A 21,097-nucleotide genomic window follows, 5' to 3' on the forward strand; every position below is an offset into this window, starting at 1 on the left:
AATACAATGCTGGTATTTTTGTACAAATATTAAGAGACTGTCCTTTGGCAAAATACTTTTACTGTACTTGTTTGTACCAGCCACCGAAACCAGTAAGTAAGTACGTATTACAATGACAATGTCTAGCAACTGCAGTGAACATCACACAGCCAGTATTTAGTATTAACTAAATTAGTTAACAATGTTTATTTAGTGCATATACCTAATACATATTTATCTATATCCAACCAAAGCTTTTAGTTTGAACTGCTGTTGTCTAGTGTTTTTGACTGTTCTGAGCGAAAATAAGTGCTACATCAGGTGCCAGCTGCCATGTTCAATGCCTACAGCCTCAAGCCGGTGCACACAAATACTCTTATGGACTGTATGAGAGGGTAGTGACTAGCAGCATATATCTTATGTAACACATCTTATTCAGATGAAAACTGTCACATGAACACTTTCTTTTGTATAAGGCAATTCACAAGAACATAGCAGCATTTTATTTAGTCAAAAAACGTATCCTTACTCCATTTTGTCTTAAGATATCTTAAAGGTTTATCTCCCTGTGTTACTGCCTTCATGTTGTGTCTTTACACTGTCACATATGCTATTATAGTTCTGAACTCAATCCTGTAGAAATTCAGTGGAAGGACCTGAAGCCACATTAGGACACCATTTTTTTTTTTTTTAATATTTTAATAATTTTTATACTTTTCCAGAATCTCAATTGTTTAATTAGGTTCCCTTTGTCTAGTTTTAGAACAAACCTGACAATCTTTTTTTATATTTTTACAAAAATATAGAACATTTTAAAGAGTCCACAAACTTTTAAGTGGCACTGTATACTATTACCCTTACATGAACATGTTGCGTTGATAGTCTGTGACCTGTTCCTTTGGCCTGGCTTACCCTTCTCAACACCCTCATAAACATGACAAGACCTTGGGATCAAAGCTGTCTAGGGCATTGGGCCCCTTACATACAGACACACAGACCCGGACACAGTTCTCACACACACTCAGACAGATGCTGCTTTAACTCAGTGGAAGGCTCTGTGTCTTTAACCATCATTAGAACTGGTGGTCCAGAAGTGTTTCCACATCACACAGTCTTTGGCAGGACTTGGCTTGGTAAGTATTGAAAACTGTAAAAATGTCACCCTATTGCCACAGGGGCGAAACATTTTTTATGATGATTAGCATCTTAGTCCCAGTTCTTTGAATCTAGAGCTGATCTAATGTTGCCCAGAAATGAACAGAGAAAGTAATTGTCTAATTTATACAGTACTGCATGGGGCTAAAGGTCAGGCAAGAGTCAGTCAATGTGACATTCTATAATAAGGTGGAAAAACATTTAAGATAAAGCTGATTTTGTGTACTATGTCAACAAGTTATGTATATCTCTATACATACATGTTATGTATATCTGACATGTGCTTTGTATACTGTATGTGCTATTATACAAAAGTAGATTGTATTATAAAAGTGTAAAACAAGTACCATTTATACGTCACATGATAAGCATTTATAGAAAAAGTATATGATATAATGTAACTTTCTGTAATTTGAAAAGGAACAGAATAAATTGAAAAACAGCTACAACTTGAGCTGAACTTTGTCAGTCTGAAGAGGTGTGAAATAAGGAAAAAGGAAAAATGATGCAGTGCAGTACAAAAGCAGCAGTGTAATGGAGATGTCACGCTTCCTGAGTGTGTCTCCTCCTGTAAAAGACATTAGTCTATGCTGCAGGACTCGGTGACAAGCCACTCTCAGCTTTTCATGCAAACCCGTGTGTCTATTTCTTTTTTGTTGTTGTACATAAGAGTGTTTTAATAGTCCCTACTTACCAGTGAACCAGCTCATTTGTGTGACTGTGTTTGCCAGAAGACAGACTTTTGGACATGACCTTGAACTTCTGAACTCTTTCCTTTAAAATCATCTTCTGATAATGCTCAAAGCAAGCTTTTCAAAATAATCTGAATTCTACCATGAATTCCAGCAGGAACATATATATAATGGCCTGATCTTTTCTGAAAAGGCACATTTGAAAAGGCATCTGTTGTTGGTATACAAAGGGTCTTGCCAGAGTTGGTTGTTCCTCTCTCAATTTGGGCTTTTTCAGCACTAAATAAACCTGTTCACACGGTTTTGAACCAGGACTACTACTACTACTTCAAAATTTAGATTGGTTTTCAATGTAACTCTAAATTTTAGAGCACATTTCCTAAGCAAAAGAAGCTATTTACAAAGCACAGACAGTACAAAATCTTCCCCCAGGAATATGGCTATGAAAATATTCTGGGGAAATTACTGTTACTGCTTGATCAGAGCAAAAACAGACAATGGACACATACATACTGGAACACACACTCACACTGAGGCTGTGGACAGGTCTAGCAACACCTCTGAGACTGTGATCCCACCTCTGCTTCCTGGCGATGCCACTTGGGTAAAGGGTGAGAAAGGAGGAGGGAGATATGCTATAGAGCTAAGTGCCTAGGTGTTAGCTCTCTGCCTGAAGACATAAAGTAGCACTCTGGAGGGATGGGACTCCAACTCCCAAGTGCTTCTGACACAAAATAAACACCTCCATCCTTGAATGCCATTCCACATTTAGAGGGAAAAAGGTCAGTCAGTGGTGTTTTCTTTTACAGAAGAATTCCAGTCCTGACATCTCCGTCATTTTCTTCCATTGTGTATCTTGCTAGTGTGGATAGGTGGCTGGATAGTGTAGAAGTAAGATCGTCACCCTCTATGTGGGAGACCAGGTTTCAAATCCTAGGTGTGGCCTCCCTCCAGTAGGGGTCCTTAGGCAAGACCTCCTTACGCTTTCCCTGCTTTTACCTTGTACATTGTACCCTTGTAAGTCGCTTGGAAAAAAGCATCTGCCAAATGATGTAATGTAGATGTAGTGTACTTAAAAATGTATCTTTCTCAGTTTCAGTGCTTGTTTGACTTCAGTGTTCTTTTACCTTTAACCAAATATTACATTTTATGGAATACTATTTTCAGTCAATGATTAAGAAGACCCTCATAGACCCTTTATATATTCCCTGGTGATGCTCTACTAGGTATTCACTGCAGCTGCCCTCGGCTGTTTCTCCCTGCCTTTAGTCTGGTCTTCAACAAGTTGAATGCAGCTTATTCAGAGATCTTCTGAGATCAAGTGAGTGACTTGGTCAGTCGAGGATATTCCATCTCTCTGGATGCTTTTACCATATGTTTAGTATCACTGCACTGCCAAATGTCGTCTAGTGAGTTCAGATGCAGAATCTTAGCAAACAGAATGAGAATTAGACATTTTCTAGGTTTCTGTGCATACCTGTCATGATTCCAGCTCCTCCTGCCTGTCTGACCCTGATTTCCTTGTTTTCTTCCTCCTTTGTCAGGTGACCTGCTGACTGCTTATTGTTCTATGCCTTTTACAATGTTTTAACACTCTTTTGTGGGAAAACTGAAATAAGACACAAGCTCTCACACAGTTTATGATGTAGTACTCAAATTAAAGCTGGTTTTACATTTTAAAATGTAATGTAGTATTTGATTTGTAATTGGTCTAACTGTTCTGGTCTGGATTTTAGTTTATTTGCTGGTAGAGTATACGGAGTAGCTCCATGTTTTGCTAAAACTCTACATTAAATGGTAAATGTTCTGCACTTATATAGTGCTTTTCTACCTAGCTGGTACTCAAAGCGATTTAGACTGCGTCTCATTCATCCATTCACACACACAAACACCCATTCACACACTGATGGCAGAGCTGCTGTGCAGCTGACCTGACTCACCGGGGGCAACTAGGGGTTCAGTATCTTGCCCAAGGACACTTTGGCATGTGACGTGGCAGCTGGGAATCGAACCACCAAATAGTTTCCTCCATTTCCCTCACAGCTATTGCCATGGCAGTAGTTAACTCAGTAGTGCTAATGCTGCCGATTAATAGAGGATCAGAGTCACAGGGTACAGGCAACATACACACCTTATCCCTCTAACGCCCACTGAGCTAGTTAGGATGGCCCTGGTGATAATCGGCAGTCTTAGCTTTTACTCACACACTCCCACCTTCATGGTGCTGTAAATTTGGCCAGCAAGCCATGGAGGGCCAGCAGGGAGTTAATGGCTGCCTCATAAAATCCTGAGGAGGGAGGTCAGGACTGCAGCCGAGATGCCTGATGGCCTAAATGAGAAGCATGTGAGGGGTCAGAAGGACAGGGTGCGGTATGGGGTGAAGGTGCTCCCATGCGTAACCAACACTCCCAACAGGGGGAAGGGCGACGTGTTGCATTCATGTCCTATGGGAATGAGCCATGAAACTACTTTATTAGGTAGTAATATCAATGCCAGTCATGTATCTAATCTCCCTGATCACTGGCATATTTGTCATCACTTTGTTGCTTATTAAACTAAAACACACATTAAGCAATAAATACACTGATCTTTACAGCAGGAAACATATTGCATATAGTCAGCTCCAAACCAATGTCTGTTTGTTGTATTTAGAGATGATGCATGATGTTTTTTAAAGGACATTTTTTACTATTCTATATGCTTTATAATTTAGATTTCTGCAGAAACTGCATTTATGAGGACATGTGGAGAGGATCAAGTTTAATGGTGTTAAAAATACAGTGCTTTTGAAAGATTTTTTAGGCAGCTTCAAATGTAACTGATGCATTAATTGATTTTCTGTGGAGTAAAAGTCAGATGCAGAGGATGTCCTTGTGTAAATAACTTGACATTCTACTTGTATTTGTAGTATCTTTCAAATGAAATACTCATATATTTATTTGCAGGGTAAAATATAGCATCTGCATTTCTTATATTAAAACTAGGTAACAAAATAAGCTCAAAGCTGTGATGGTCTTTATTCAGCAATTAACCATGGCAAACCATGCTTTAAATTGCTGATGAGGGCTATGAGACGCTGTGAAAGCTCACAGAGGTAGTAACTGCATCTCTAATCTACAATTACTCTTTTACTTAGATCATTCATAATGTTTTGGCTGACCAAGGTCAACATGGGAAAAACTGAGTGCTGTCGTTAATCAGCAGGTGTATGCAGTAAGTCTCTGATCATTATCCACCACAACATTAAAATCAGCAGTTGGTTTCAAAATTGTGGTTTGTTCAATTCAAGAATTAAGTCACCTAGATTCTAAGCTGAATAAACTAAATTAACTCTAAGATGATGCACTTCTACAAATATGAAAAGACATGGCATTAAAAACACGACTGCTTGTCTAAAAAAAGTCCTGCTATTCATGAAAGCTAATCTGATGCAATGTGGAGTTGTAACAAACTACTAGAATCATGACCCAAAAATGTGGTGTCAAAATAAATCAGGACATTTCAAATTAAAGGATGCAGTAAGTAAACACAATTGGAAGACACATTGTTGCATTATACAGACAGTATTTGATATGTTTGTTTTAGATACCCATGAGGTTAGTATCAAACAATAATATATCAAAAAAACTGTTTGTGATCACCTTAAAATGATTCAATTTTCAATAACAGTTTGGTTTGTTAAACTGTTTGGTCTTGAACAAGAAGAAGAACAAGATAGCAGCCCAGGTTTCCTGGAGGCATATCACTACAACTACAGAGCAATGGCAACTTTACTGAGCTCCATTTGGCCCCAGGGACTCCGGCCTTATCAGCTGAAGGCCCTTGCTGCTTTAACACCAGCCTCTGTCATACACAGCCCTTTAGTTCAAAGACAACACTGCATGGGAGATCAAAGCATGGCCAATCTGGTATGCACACACAAACACGCGCGCTTGCCGCACTGACACACAGTACACATGATAACACGTCCATAATCTCAGTCGCACACTCAGAAATACACATCTAAACACACTGGCTCCAACTACACACGCCTCTGGCATTGATCAAAGAGAGGAATGTGATAGATAGAGAAGAGATAAGGGAGAGAGAGAAGGTGGTTGTCTCACTTCAGTAATCAGGCTGCTGTGTGTGGCAATAACTGAAGATAAAAGCGGGACACGTAGTTCCAGTCTACACACATCTACAACAACATTCCAACTGTGACTATACAACTCAAGTACACTAAACACAAGCAAAACGTACAAGTGTACTGCTAAGGTGATACCCAGTTGTGACTAATCATGACCATGAATCGACCATTTTATATGTCTGGTAAGAGGTGAAGTTTGCAATGATGGTGTCTTGGTAACAGGTCTTCCAAACTCCAAAGTGAAAAATACAGTTTTATCCCTTTTGTCAGTATTCAGAATGTTGAAATAGTTAATTTTCTGATCTGATGTCTTTTTTGTGGTTTCCTTACCTATCTGGATTATTGGAGGAGGTTGTACCAATATCATATCAATATCTTCACCAGGACCTTATCAAAGTGTGAAGATTTATTCATTTGTGATTATTTCATTCATTTATTCAGTTGCATTTATAAAACTACCTTTGATGCAATGTACGCATATTTACCTATTGGGAAAATGCTTTAAAATGAGCCATTTTAAACTTGCATTTTGTAATTTGACAAAACACAATGACAGAATTTCATTTATTTTGGGCTTATAGAGATGTTGCATCATTTTGGATTTAAGTGTTAAGTTAAGATAAAATAACACTTTATTCATCCCCCGAAGGGAAGATTCACGTCACAGCAACTTACATTTCTATACACTTATTTAAGAGATGTAAGAAATGGTAAAATTTGAGTAACATTCTACATTATGTTTGTAGTTAAACACACAAAGAGACAATTAAATATTGAAACATTTTATAATGTTTCCTTGCCCCTGGAAAAACATGGACAGACATGCACAGTCAATGTGTTTGCAGTGCGGTTCAAAGGGTCAGCACTGGCATATAAGGAGTCTTTAGTCAGGGTGAAGGTTAGGTTTAATTAGAACACAGAACATGGTGAATGGTTATTTTTACAGGAAAATGGTTTACTATAGATGCATGTGAGTAAAGGACGTTGTCTAAACATTTATGTACATGATTATCCTCTATGTGAATGTATGTAATAACAGCAATATAATGACAGCTAGATTCAAGATGCAAACAAACTGCAGCTGCAGTTGATGTGATCATGGTTAGTCACACTGTGTCATTTGAAAAACGTTATTTGACAGCATCTGCTCTCTTACTCTCACTCAAAGCTGAGCACAGTACAATGTATAACGTATAATGAGGGGGAAATTCCCTGAAATCAAAGGTAAACTTACTGCAGATTTGCTCTGTATTTGCTGAACTTCCACACAGTTCATGCACATAAAAGGTTACAGAGGTAGCAACCTCATGAAATCAGATCAGAAACAATGGTGATCAAAACTCAGAGCAAAAATAACATCTGTGGTTAAAGTGAAAAAGACAAGTGTGGGATGCCAGAGGCTGTGATTACATAGTCATCTTGTGCACCAAGTTTTTAACTAGTAGTTTGTGTGTTTCTTTAATGCTTTGTGTTGTAATTCCCAAAGTTGATGGATTAGAGCCATGTGAAAATAACAATATTTCTAAGATTAAAACCAGAATTCAGAGAACAAAATGTCTGAATTTAGAGAGCAAACTCAGACTTCTGAGAATAAAATGTTAAACAGTGACATTAACAGATCTCCATTTTTTTATTGCTTGTCCACTGAAGGCTCACGGGATTGCCGGAGCCTATCCTAGCTGTCATTGGGCGAGAGGCAGGGTACACCTTGGACAGGTTGCCAGTCCATTGCAACCATTGCAACCTTTCACACTCACATTCACACCTATGGGCAATAGAGTCACCTGACAAGGTGAAGCCAGAGTACCTGAAAAGAACCCACACGGACACATGGAGGACATGCGAACTCCACACATGAAGGCACACTGCCAACCCGTGGCTTCGCACTAGCGTCCTTCTTGTGATGCAGCAGTCTTATCCACTACACCACTGTGCTGCCCTAACTTTCACCTTATTCTCAGAATTTAGCCTTTCACCTCATCGTTGTGGATTTATTGACAGAAATGGGAGATAAAATTCAACAGCTGTGAATTTATAAATCTACATTAATTTTTCAAAAAGATGTGCAAAGTTAATACTGTGAATGCAGAAACAGTGTATGATCTGTTTTTTATTCCTACATCCATTATTTGAATACAGTGTAAATTCAAATGCTTGAGTACTAAAGTAGAAAAAACACTGACTCTGGCACAGAGTAGCTTATCATCTGAAGCATGTCAATTTAACTACTACTACTAATTTAACTACTCATTTCGAGATGAAACAGCTGCTGTCATATTGTGAGGCTGAACTCAGAACTAATCAAATAACGCTTCATGTTTTTTTCAGACAAAAAAGGCCAAATATGTCAGCCTCATCAAAGAGTCTCAGTTGTGAGGATTTGATGTTTTTTCTTTGGCTGGTAGTAAACTGACTATCTCTGGGTTTTTGATGATTGGACAAAACACATCATTTAAAGACGAGACATGATTTTCAAACCAGCTGATAATGAAAATAACCTGTAGCAGTTTTTATTAGACACAGTGCAGTACATCCAAACATGATTCCGAGCCGTGGCAGGCAGTCACACAGAGGTCAGTTGTGTGAACAGTTGTTGGACCAGTAAGCCTGCACCACGGAGGCTATAGCACTTGGGTAAGAATATAATTGCTATTCTTCTTATAAATCAGCTACATTTTTATCCCTCTGTGCTTTGTTATTATTGGGTAGCCATTAGATTCATAAGTGTGTGCCTTCAAAATACAACACACACACACACACACAGACAAAACTTGAGTGTCCTTATGTTCCCTCATTTTCTCCATCTCAGCTAACACAAACACTCAGCACTCCTCCTTCTATATTCCCTGTCCGTGGGAGCCTGAACTAATCTCCCATCTGCCCCGGCTCCTGGTACACAGACTGCTTTCATTCCTAACGAGGGCCTGATGAATTTTCTTAAAGGCGGCGATGGGCCAAATTGGAGCTGATATGTCCCATCCGGCAGGGTGGATGAGGCTATAAGACCGAGCCTTGTCCTACTGCCATGTGACAGCCAAACCAGGCCAAAGTGAAAGAACTTATTAGCACTAACTGGTCAGTTTACTGTGTATTAGGGTTGCTTATTTCATTACCAAGCACGTGTGTGTGTGTTTGTGTGTAAGTGCATGCATGTTGTGGTGTATGTGTGTGGGTTGGGGAGTGTGGGGCTTGAGAATGATATAACCCTTGAGGAGACAACTTCACTGTAGCCACTAAAATCTGTGAGGGGCAGTTGTGGTTGTTGCCATTAAAAGACAATAGATGTATTGTATGTCCTAAACCGTATGTGTATGTAAGATTCCCAGAATTGTGTCGGCGTAACATGTTATAGGTCATTAAGCATATAAATATAGAGATTGTCTATGTGCAAGTGTTCATCAGCAAGGAAGTGTGCACCATGTGACTGTGTGTATAAGAGAGACAGTGTCAGGTGAGGGAAAAGGGCATCAGATGAGCTATCTGGATGGGTTCTGACACACACGTAGCAATGCACACACAAATCCAGTTTGAAGAGGGTTAGAGAGGGGAGGGGCATGACGCGTCAAGCTGGAGCCATGACTTGGTTGTGTGTTTGTGTGTGTGTGTGTGTGTGCACGCGCTCGTGCAAGTGTGAGGGGGTTGATCCCATTGTATGTGTCAACAAGCAATTCTATTCAGTGCCTGTGTGGCTAAACTCTGCTAATGAGCGTTGCTCCGGCTGGGCCTAGCTAGCATGGTGCTCATCACAGCTAAAGCCTTCAACACACACAAACACACACTCCAACCCTAAACCAAAAGACGGTGGGGCTGGGATGGTGGGTATGGGGAAGGCAGGAGAGTGTGTAAACAACAGAGGAAAACAGAGAGAAAAGGAAAGAATGACTCAGGATGCAACCTCATCAAAAGATGACAAATTACAGCTACAGTAAATGTGACTGTTTTCATGGCAAAACATACAAAAACAAACTTCTGGGGTTTCCACTGGAATGCTGCTCCTGTCAGAGTGGAAAAACCTGACAGACAAAAACTAACATTACTACTACATTAACATGAATGTATACTCATACTACTTTAACATCACTATCAGCTACACTGTTGCTACATTAGAGTGTGGCCATTTTTTGGTTCATTATATGAACGAGAGATGGAGGAGGCTCTTAGGAATACATCACATTGTTTTTATAAAAGACCATGATTGGCTCCATTTTAGAACAGCATACCTCTTAATACATTAATCTGAATGTGAAGGTTGTTACACATCATACAGAACAACTTTCCTTGAGTGTTGATTGCTTGTGTGGGAGAGTCTCTCAGAAGAAAGATCTCTGGGAACTGGTGTTAGAAATTGAAATATCACAGCTGTTTGCTTCCAATCTGTGAAGCCACTCATACCCAGACGAACACACACAGAAGAAAAGACAGGACCGATGTGGTAAAATCACAACCTCTGGTGGCACATTAAAGGAGGTCCACAATGAGCCTTAGTAGCATGGATACCTTTTATAATGAACACAATCCAGAGGTAGTCTTGCCTTGAACAGGATGTGTAAAAGGGGCTAATGACTCAACTTAAAAAGTGTACATTTAAAGAGACAACATCCATCTATAATCATCTAGTCTGACCTTTAGACCAAATACTGAATTCTGTCCAGTCTGAAGGTTTGGAGATGTGACCAAATGATACTCAATACTAATATTCAGAAAGAAACTAGACTGATCATCTTCTGTTTACATGCCTTCACCCACCAGTCCAGTTGTATATTACATGCATGTCCGTCCAAACTTATATTGCAATAAATTTACCAGACCTTTGGGTCAGATAATAATAGCCTCCAGGTGTTCCTGAAATATTGTGCTGACAATAAAACAGATGTGATGTCACAGAATAAATTTAGTAATCAAAATCTAATAATATCAAATTTACAGAAATGTACAGAAATTCTATTAATTTGGTTCTAAAATATTGTGTTTACAAGGGTAGGACCAGTTTCCACAATGACCACACTTGTCCTCAAAGATTTCATCAGTTCATCTTTGAGGCCATGTAGACTACCACCAGCATAGGTGCATTATTAAAAGATGTTACCTACTTCAACTGCTGAAAATAGAATAAAATTCAATTCATTTTTTTTTTTTTTTTAGTGCTTTTAACAATTGTCATTGTCGCAAAAGCAGCTTTACACAACCAAAGACACTATGGAAGTTTATATGAACAGTAAATGTGTATGAATCAGATTGTTCCTAAATAAATGTAACTCAAATAAATAAACAAAAAAAGCAAAATCAAAGGATACATTTTGAGAAGAGAAGAGAATAGAATTTAAAATCTTTTTCCTCACATAAAAAGCACTTAATTATCAAGCTCCATCATATCTTAAAGACCCCATAGTTCCTTATTATCTCAGCAGAATGCTCTGTTCTCAGACTGCAGGTGTACTTGTGGTTCCTAGAGTTTCCAAATGTAGAATGGGAGGCAGAGCCTTTAGCTACCAAGCCCCTCTCCTGTGGAACCAGCTCCCAGTTCAGGTTCGGGAGGCAGACACCCTCTCTACATTTAAGACTGGGCTTAAAACTTTCCTTTTTTTAAAAATAAAGTTTACAGTTAGAGATGGATCAGGTGACTCTTAACCATCTCCTACTTATGTTGCTATGTATAAGTCTGCTAGGGGACGTCTATCTAGACACATTGAGCTCCACTCCTGTATCTAACTAAATGCCGCCATTGCATGTCATTAACTTGTCTTTTTCTCTCTCTTGGAGTTGTGCTTCCTCCTCTCTGTCTTCCTCTCTCAGTACTTTTTTGCTGGTAACCCTGACCTCTGAGTGTTATTTAATGTATAATTTCAGTGCAGTTAGTGGCCCTATCAACCTGCCCAGTGTTTCTGCTGCTTCTTCTTCTTCTTGTTTTTTGTTGCCTGCTGTTCTTTTCTTTCTCCTCTTTCCACTCACCCCAGCCAGTCGAGGCAGATGGCCGCCCACCATGAGCCTAGATCTTCTGAAAGTTTCTTCTATTAAAATGAGTTTTTCTCTTTCCACTGTCAACTATTACTTGGCCAGGTGGGTAGTTGGGTTTTATATAAAATTATTAATTCTGTATACAGTTATATTTTGTAAGGTCTTACAACTAACATTGTTAAGTGCTTTGAGATTACTTTTGTTGTGATTTGTTATATATAAATATAATAAAAATTGAATTGAATTGGCATGATGGACTGGTCAAAAAGGAAAACACAAAAACAAAACAAAAGAAAATAATCCAGGAATGTTTGTGATTAATAAGTGGGTAGAAGAAAGGAAGATGGGAGCTGCGGGAGCTAAGGGTGAGAAAATGGGGGCATGTCATCCTCCATCAACACAACAAGCTCCTTTTTTATGTTCAACACTTTTTTCCACCACTAGAAAGCTATTTCCAACCCACAGTGTGTGTATGTGTGTTTGTTTGAGTGAGTATATGCTGGAGGTGAGGTTTGGGGCTGGAGCCATTAAAGCTCTGTTAAAACACTTCTGATGCTGTTGGCTAATGCTGAAGCAAAAAGAAAGTGAAAAGAACAGAGAGGAAGTGAGACAGTGAGGGAGGGAATACACATTGAGTGGCTATCTCGAGCCGCCCAGCAGTCTGCTGGCAGCCTGTCAATACTATGAGCACAGAGGTGAGAGATGAGTCAACAACCTAATTCTAACATCAAACTTTCATGGGTAGCAGAGGGGAAGAGTAGAATGGAGAGATGTGGTAAGAGAGGAGTGATGTTTGCTGTTAACGCTTTCTCCATCACCTGACCTTCACTCCTCCAAACCTTTTAAAACCCCTTTAAAAACCAACTGCTTTTACACACTCTCACACACAACACACAATGCTTTGCACTTTTAAAGTTCTGGCCTGCGGCTGAATTACATTTAAAGCATTTTAGCAAGGTATAATAGTGACCCTCTCACTCTCTCTCACTGCCCCCCACAGCTTTCTTGCCCAGGCGGACAAAGTGCTAGCAGCTTTATTTATTAAATATGGCCTGGGAGAAGAAGCAACAAGGACAAACTGAGAAAGCATTTTAAGAGACTGGATTTTAATGACTTTCTGACACAAAGGGGCAGTAGTGGATTTAGTAAGGACACCTCTCAGTGGCAAACTGTGGAACTCCATGTCTGTTCATCCAATGTGTGAGCGTAAAATAATTATCCGTGTCAGACGTGTTCTCACTTGGTGAATCAGTTTAGTTTTGGCAAAGGGTGATACCTTGGTAAAGTGTACCAAAGGCATGATTACCCTTTTTGGGGCTGCTTCGGGGTTAGTACTTAATTTTTAACCAGTTATTTTCATTTTATTAGCTACCCAGCTCTTGGCCATAAAGACTATTTGCCGGCCTAGATGTAGGAACCAATTGTGGCAGGGACTGGGGGCTGGACTAATGTGAGCCATTTACACTACCGCTCAAAACTTAGAAACTTAGAAATGTTATTGTTTTCCAAGAAAACACTCATAAAATGAGTCTGAACAGGAAATAAGGCAAAAGAACAGGACATGCTGACATTAATAAAATAAAGATTTTGATGAAAATGATGAATGTGTTCTTCAAACCTTTTGCAGCAATTACAGCCTGGCAGAGTTAGGCATTCTAGCTCTCATTGGCTAGATTAATTGGCTTAATAGAGTCTTCCTCCATACCATACGGTCAAGCTGTTCCCACAATAGCTCAACAGGGTTCCAACATATTATATTATGCCAGACGTCTGGAAGCTGGAGAGTACTTGCACAGTATCTTAGCTGTTCCTAGAACTGCACTCTTCTGGTAAAAGATCTCAGATTGTTCCTGGAATCTGCTGGAGCCAAATCCTCGTTTGAGTTTTGAGTGTTACAGTTACCACTGGGAACACTGTTGCCTTCACCTTCCCTACTGTATAATCTCAGCCCTTGTTATTTCTCTAGCTTCTCATGTTCTTTCTTCCTGATGTTGCCAGCACTTGGGATTGCTACATCTATCACTACAGCCTTCTGCCTCTGTCCTTCCCTAATAAGTCTGGTTGGTTAGCCATTCCCAGTTTGTCAGTCTGTCCCACAGGCCTTACCTTGGTTATTCTCAACCACCTTTCGAGGTGTATCTTACAGATATTCCTGTACCCTATGTCAGGCACTTAGTTATGGTATTCCATGTATGCTCTGCCTTCTTGCCTTCTTACACAAGGCAAGACATCCTTGTTTAATCGTTAACCATTCTGAGTAACCCCTTAATCGACTGATCCCCCTCATCTCCAAATAAAATTATAAGTAAAAGTGTTTATTTATAACCTTCATTGTAACCTTCATTTGAAGATTGAAGAGTTTTAATGGTGGATATATTGCAAGAAACAACAGTAGAAAAGATGTCAGAGATAAAGACAGTAAACAATGATGGCACCTCTTGCTGACACAAACAGCCATGTAGCCATGTCATTCTAATATTCTTAGTGTCTGCTGACACATCAAGCCTTAGTAATGCTGCTGCTGGTGACTGGTCTGTGTTACTATAGGCACTGTGAAGACTGGAGGCAGTGGCATGGTAGTGATGAGAGGGTTAATAATGTAGTGTGGCAATGTGTGGATGGACAGTGATAAAGCAATACCGTTCCTACCATACTCTGTCTGAACTCCTTGGTGGATGAATTAATACAAACTGTGTCTCTGTCAGCTTTTCTGTGAACACTAAGAATGTCTAAATATTTCTATTCCTGGATTTAAACCATATCATGTCTTGTCTCTCTTCATCAACCTAAGTCAAGTCAACCCTGCCTTGAATGAGGCTGTAGAGAACATCTACTGTACCAACTTCAATGCAATACAATGCAGTTCTGACAGGGCAGACTACAAAAAGCCACTGTTACACTAAAATCAATAGCTTTCTTAAGGCATCAGATTATTAGAGGCAAGTCAGACCTAAGAATGAATGGAAAGATGAAGGCTGTGAACATTAAACTGAGGTGTCCTCCAACTGGGCTGCTCTCGATTATGTGTGGCAGAGCATAAAACATTTCTTTCGGGAAGCTCCCAGTGTGTATTTATGAAACTGTACTAGTTAGAATCTGTGTGTTTGGGGAAATAATTCAGCACAAAAAAACAAAAAACAAAAAACAAAAAACAAATCAATATTCTGTATATCTAAATAGGAAGACAAGCAGAGTCCAGTGCTACATTCAAGTCCTAGATCTAAGATTTATATGCAGAATTCTTCTGTATGTGTCGACATACTGGGAACTCTGAACCTTTCTGCCAGTGTCACATTACCCATTACTCTATGTCTCTCCTTTGGATCTTTCTTGACACCACTACTCTCTACTCCATAAAGATGAAACTGCATAAAAAATACAATAACTTAAATAACCAATGAGGTACATTAATCACACACTACACATACTATACTGTATGTACATGCCAAATAGTGATAATACAAAGAAAAAGAGCTGAGGTTAAGTAGTGACTTCAATTATTTATGCCCACATAAAAATATCTCTGAGTCTGTGTCAGTCAGTGTCAGTCAGTCTCATCCACTATTTATATGATGATTCTTCAACACAGCTAGTTAATTTTTTATTATAATTATGATCACTTCACGTGCCTGATAATGGAAATATGAAGCAGGGTTTTAACTAATTCAACACATTAACCAATAAAGTTGTAATAAAATGTATTTAGACTGGCTCTGGAGCTTTATTTTATGTGTATGATATATGTATCCTGTTTGTGCGCTGTCAAAATAAATTTATAATCAGATACTGATCACTTCAGTCTACAAATGTTGAGTCACCTGTGACAACAACTGTATTTATATAAACCTGTTCCTAAGTGATATACAGTAAGAGGTGATTTATGGCAGTTGAGTTCTTCCCATTTCCCCACAACCACACGCAGACAACTCAGCCACAATAACCCTATCAAAAGCAAGTTGGTAAATCACATTCTCTGTGGTTGCAAATGTGCAGAAAAAAGCTGCCAGCCAACTCAATCTTGAATCTCTAAAACTTGACTTTGAAGGGCCAACTGTAAAACATCTTGTCGGGACTTGGTGGTTGGGGTTTTTAGCAAATTAGAATGACAGCAAGACAAACAAACAAGTTTGGAGGGATTCTCCAAATGTTCTCTGACGGCTCTGTGATGGGCAGGGTGGGAGAGCAAAGAGGAGGGAGAGAGGATTGAGGAAGACAGGGAGGGACAACTTGGGAAGAAAGGCTGGGAGTGTTGACAGAGGAGAGGGATTGCTTGGAGGGATGGGGAAAAGTGGAAATGAAAGTGTGAGGTAGAGAGATGAGGAGATGGAAGGATAAAGAGACGACAAAGTTTAAATAAAAATAATCAAAAAAGTAAAATAAGGGGCGTACCCAGCAGATATTTTCTGCCAGAACTCAATACTGTATATACAATCACAAAAAGTATTTAGGAAAAACTGCATCATTTAAAAGACAAATAATACAGTCTTCTTCTAGAGGCACCTTCATGCTTTTCCTTGTCCTCAGACAGCCACATACATGTGCTACAGACCTCTAATCCTATTAAACAGGAGATTTCTTTGATGCATGAGTAGTACCTAGTACCTAGTACAGAGTAGAAAAGTAGATGTTTACATAGAAAACATTTTAAATTAAAGTTTTAAGCTATAAAACACATCTTATATATTATACACAAAGTCTGCTGTGGGTCAGATGTCCTAAATTGACTGGTACAGCAAGATCAAACAATAAGTGAAAAAAATTCTCTTTAGTAGGGACTGTCTCAAAATGTGCATCACTCATTGGGTCTCACTTCTTCCTGTTATGGCAAGTTTTTCACCACACATTCGAGTGTGGCCATTTTTGGTCTTCTAGTGTGGTTCGAAAACACTTTGTATTAATTATTAGTTTCCAGGATAACCCTTCAAATTTTACATATGACTGTCACTTCGTCTTGGAATTATTAAATCTAAAATGCACCTGCTTTTATCCTAAGTCACTAAAAATGTTTTATCTAATACACCCAACCTGAGCTCAGCCATACTCTTTCTGTCTGAGATGAAGATGGACAAAAGGCTCCCACCTTCCATCCCATATATGTTATTCTTCCAGGAGGAATAAAATATCAGTCATTTAGGAACAATACCCACAGAAACAATATCAAAATAAGTAAAAAAGATATTTCTCATTTTAGGAAAGGTGTTCAGGCTTAGTTTCACCTGAAAAAAATTATATTGAACAGATGTTTCATTAGTCACTTTTGCTACTAGGCTCTGCTACACTCAAGCATACATCACATCATAGGTGAATGCTGATGGGTTGCTGTAATTTTTATTCCAAGTTCAATAATATCTATTCTAACTTGTCCTACCATCAAATTGTGTCGTAATTAGGCTATGCTAGGAAGGGTAAACAGAAAGGGGGTTGGGGATGAACAAAAAATGCAACATGGGGCTGTAGAGTGGCACATTTTCACCATCAACAGAAGTGAGCACATTACTCCACTGATGCTGTCATTTGTCGACTCATTGGGCTAAAATGCTGAGTGACCCTGATGCAGGGTCATTTTTTTCTAGGGCCTGCTGTCCTCCTGGGTGAGGGCTACACTGTCCTGGGGAGAGGCCAGCGCTTGCATGAATAAGTAAAGACCGTTGGGGGACCAAAGTCCGTTGGCTGACGTTTCCACCCCACTGAGTTTTAACACATTAGGAAGCCCCACTGCCAGTAATGAGCCAGAGACAGAGGGATAGGGATGGGGTGGGGGTGTTGAGAGGTGAGAGAGTGTACTCACATTCTCAGAGCACAACTCCCTGAGCACATTAGACTGTGTCACTCTCAACCTGTTATTGTTCTAATGTTACTCGCATGCAATGTGAAAAAGATGGCACTTGATTGGTGACCTCTGACTTAAATTACACTGGTATGATACATAACTACAGTGTAAGACTAGCAAAAACACATCTTGCTTACAATATAATCACTAGACAAGCACAACAAATTGCACTCAATAGCACGCTTTTATGGATATTACCATGTCATTCTGTAACTGTATGGTTACCATGCCCTCTAATGTGGGTATACTGAGCTGATGATTTGTTATGAGACTTCCTGAACACTTCTTCAGTCAAACTGTTGTTTGTCATTAATAGTTATACATGCAACCAGAATTTAAAGCCTGTTTTCACAGACTGTAGTTGAGCAAAGGTTGTTTGTTCAAATACTTACTTACTTATAATTACCTATGTTTACATTTTCTTGAAGCCCAAACCTGTTGTGGCCATATCTTGTCAATCTATTATCAAAAGAATAAGTAGCATAACTACATGATACAGCTGCAAAACCAGAAGGATCAAGTCAATGGCTTCATGCTGACAACAGAAACTGACAAACAGAAAGAGTTTGCATTCCATCTACAGTCTTTTTTTGATAACTAAAATCTTTTATCCAACCTTAATAAAACAAATTCACTTCCTTCAAATTTTCTTCAAATTTGACTGAATATTAACCAAAAAGAGAGAAGCAAAGCATAAAAAATATTTATAGCCATACCTATTTAACTAATATTGGGAGGTTTTAAATGATACTGACAAACCCTATTTTGTCATTACACTATGCTGACTTATTAGGCATGTAGCCCTGCTATCTGGTGCTCAAGATCAGAGAATTCCTATGTTAAGTAAGTAATTTTGGAAGCCAATGACAAACTACAGTACATATTTTGCAGTTTAGGTATGACTTGTATGGGTGCACCAAACATTCTAAACAGTGAAGCTGTAATTAAAATAGAGGTTTCAGGTCGTTTCAATTCACTGGATGATTTCACAAGATTCATTGGTCTTTGACCAAGGGAGTTCATACTGTACACAAAACTGTGTGTGTTGTTCTTCAGAGAAAGAATGTGTGTGTTTTCTCCTCATCTCAGCCCCAGTGCCCCTGTGCCCTGGCCTCTCTTACTCCCCCACTGTGTGCGAGTTTATTCACAGGAAATGCAGGGGAGCCTCACGGGTGGCTAGGCTGATGCGAAGCGACGTGGCGTCTCCAGCGAGCCGGGAACTTAGCATGTCAGGCAGGTCAGCACTGGGCAAGCAGACAGTCGATAAAATATTCAATACAGCACTCCCAGTTCATGGATCTAATACCTCAAAAAAGCCCCCCCTCCAAAATCCAAAGGAAAAAATCAGCATCTCTCCAGCCTCCTGTTTTCACACTAGCTGGCTGGGTGGGTTTGTCAAAGTCAAGGTGCAAAATCCTCTTGTCCATGAAGATCTGGTCTGGTAGCAGAGCTGGATATATCATATTTTCAGGATGTCTTATATTTCCAATCCCCTTTGAGGCAGGGAAAGCTAGATTATTCAGAGTGAAAGTTCAAAAGTGCATCGTCCAAGTTGGGCACAGGCATCATAACATATTAGCTGAGTATCTGTCATTCTATTCTTTTGTGATTGTACTTTTCCTCTGCTTTAATTTCTGTGCCCTGCATCTTTGCACAGCCCTGGGGGGCAAGAGGAAAACATACGGCAGAAGTTGATAGTGCAGAGAGTAGAGTCTAAAAAGGCAGCCTCTTGGAATGTCACTTTAGCGCAATGGGCGCTAATCCCAATTAACATCACTCAGCTGCACTGAGGGCGCATCACATCGACTCAGGCTCTGCTTAGACAGGCGCCCTCCCTGGACCGGGTGGATACAGTGAAACACCAGCTGCTATCGGCCTGTTTCGCTGATTAACCCAGACACTAAGATGTTGTAGCTGTGTCTTTTGACTCCCGAGCCGCTGCCTCCTCCCTCTGTTGTCTTCGGGTAGCTTCCGTCTACTTACATTTTTAACAAGCGTCTCCTCTGTCTCCATCTCTTTTATTGTGTCGTCTGAGTGCGTGGTATTTTATTACTTACACTGCATAGATTGGTTGAGTACACTGGATCAGTGTTACCCACTCAAACGGTTTTCCTTTCGTCCCCTGAATAATTAATGGAAATGGATGGTTAAGGACAAAGACAGTGAAGACTCCATTAAGAGGCAAGATGTTGAGAGGTGCTGACTTCATCATTGGAGTTGTTAGCACCAGAGTGGTGAGCCGACTTAGACAATATACTATGTCACACATGGACCTAGGCTTCTCCACTAAAGCATGGTTGCTACCAAGTACTGTACATTTCCAACGACAACTGTCGCTCCAAATCCTCATATTGTCAAAACAGTGGTCATGAACAGCAAAGATTCCTTGCCGATATCCTTTCATTGGACACCTGCATGGATTCTGAACACACTACCAACTCAGTGTTTGGACTAACAAGGTAATGTGTGTGAAGGGGGTGGAATAAGAATGCAGCCTTTATAGAGTACAATTGGGAGCTAAACTAAGTGATAAAAATAGCCGGATCTGTCTCTAAAGGGCTTGGTTTTTCTTTTCGAAAAGTACATCATAATACATCCCAGAGTTTCAGGGCCCCACAGCTTTCAGACACCTATAAATAAATGCTTTCCTGAGCTTCACTACACTCTCTCACTTGCAGATGCACATTCATGCAGAAGCTGGAGCTGAGTAAATAGCCTCTTTCTGCCGAAAAACATTCCAACACTACCAACACCGTGAAAGGGTTGTGGTGCTCGAAGGGTTTACTGTGCTTACCCCAGGGTTAGTGGTTTGATTCCCAGTTCCTCCTGGCTACTTGTTGAGGTGTCCTTTGACAAGACACAGAAAACCCTGTAGTAGCGCTGATATGTACTGTCTGGCAGAGATGAGCTAAGTCTCTTCTTAAGCCTGGCATTTTCCAAAATGGAAGGGTGACTGAACTTTAATCCCTGATACTAAGGGATGACTCTGGACAGGTTGGTAGGGCATATCTTGAATGTGGTGGTTTAATTACCCCCCCCCCCCCCCCCCCCCCCACCACCACCACCACCATTACAATACTAATTACTAATTAGTATGTAATAGAGTATTATTATTATTACTATTATTATTATTGTTACACCTACATTTAATTCAGAAAAAAAATGCAAAATAAAGTCTCAACAAAGGGTTAAAGTAAATGTAATTCACTTCAGTAGGTCTTGGAAGTGATAGGAGGAGGGGTTGGTGTTGCTGACTTCAGGAATGCTGTCGGTTCAGAGTTGTAAATGCAGTTGGCCTTCACCAACAATGGGGCATATTTTGTGAGATGCTGGGAGTCGATAGCAGGCGTCCGCCGT

The 21,097-nt window shown here is 39.8% G+C and overlaps 1 protein-coding gene across 1 annotated transcript in view; it reads right to left on the reverse strand.

The window, feature by feature from the left end:
* The window catches only part of bcas3 (BCAS3 microtubule associated cell migration factor), a 281,126-nt gene that overhangs the window by 77,089 nt on the left and 182,940 nt on the right, over positions 1–21,097 (reverse strand). The window lies entirely within an intron of this gene.

The sequence above is a fragment of the Anabas testudineus genome, chromosome 13 (assembly GCF_900324465.2).
Source record: "Anabas testudineus chromosome 13, fAnaTes1.2, whole genome shotgun sequence".
In the NCBI taxonomy this organism is placed as follows: Eukaryota; Metazoa; Chordata; class Actinopteri; order Anabantiformes; family Anabantidae; genus Anabas; species Anabas testudineus.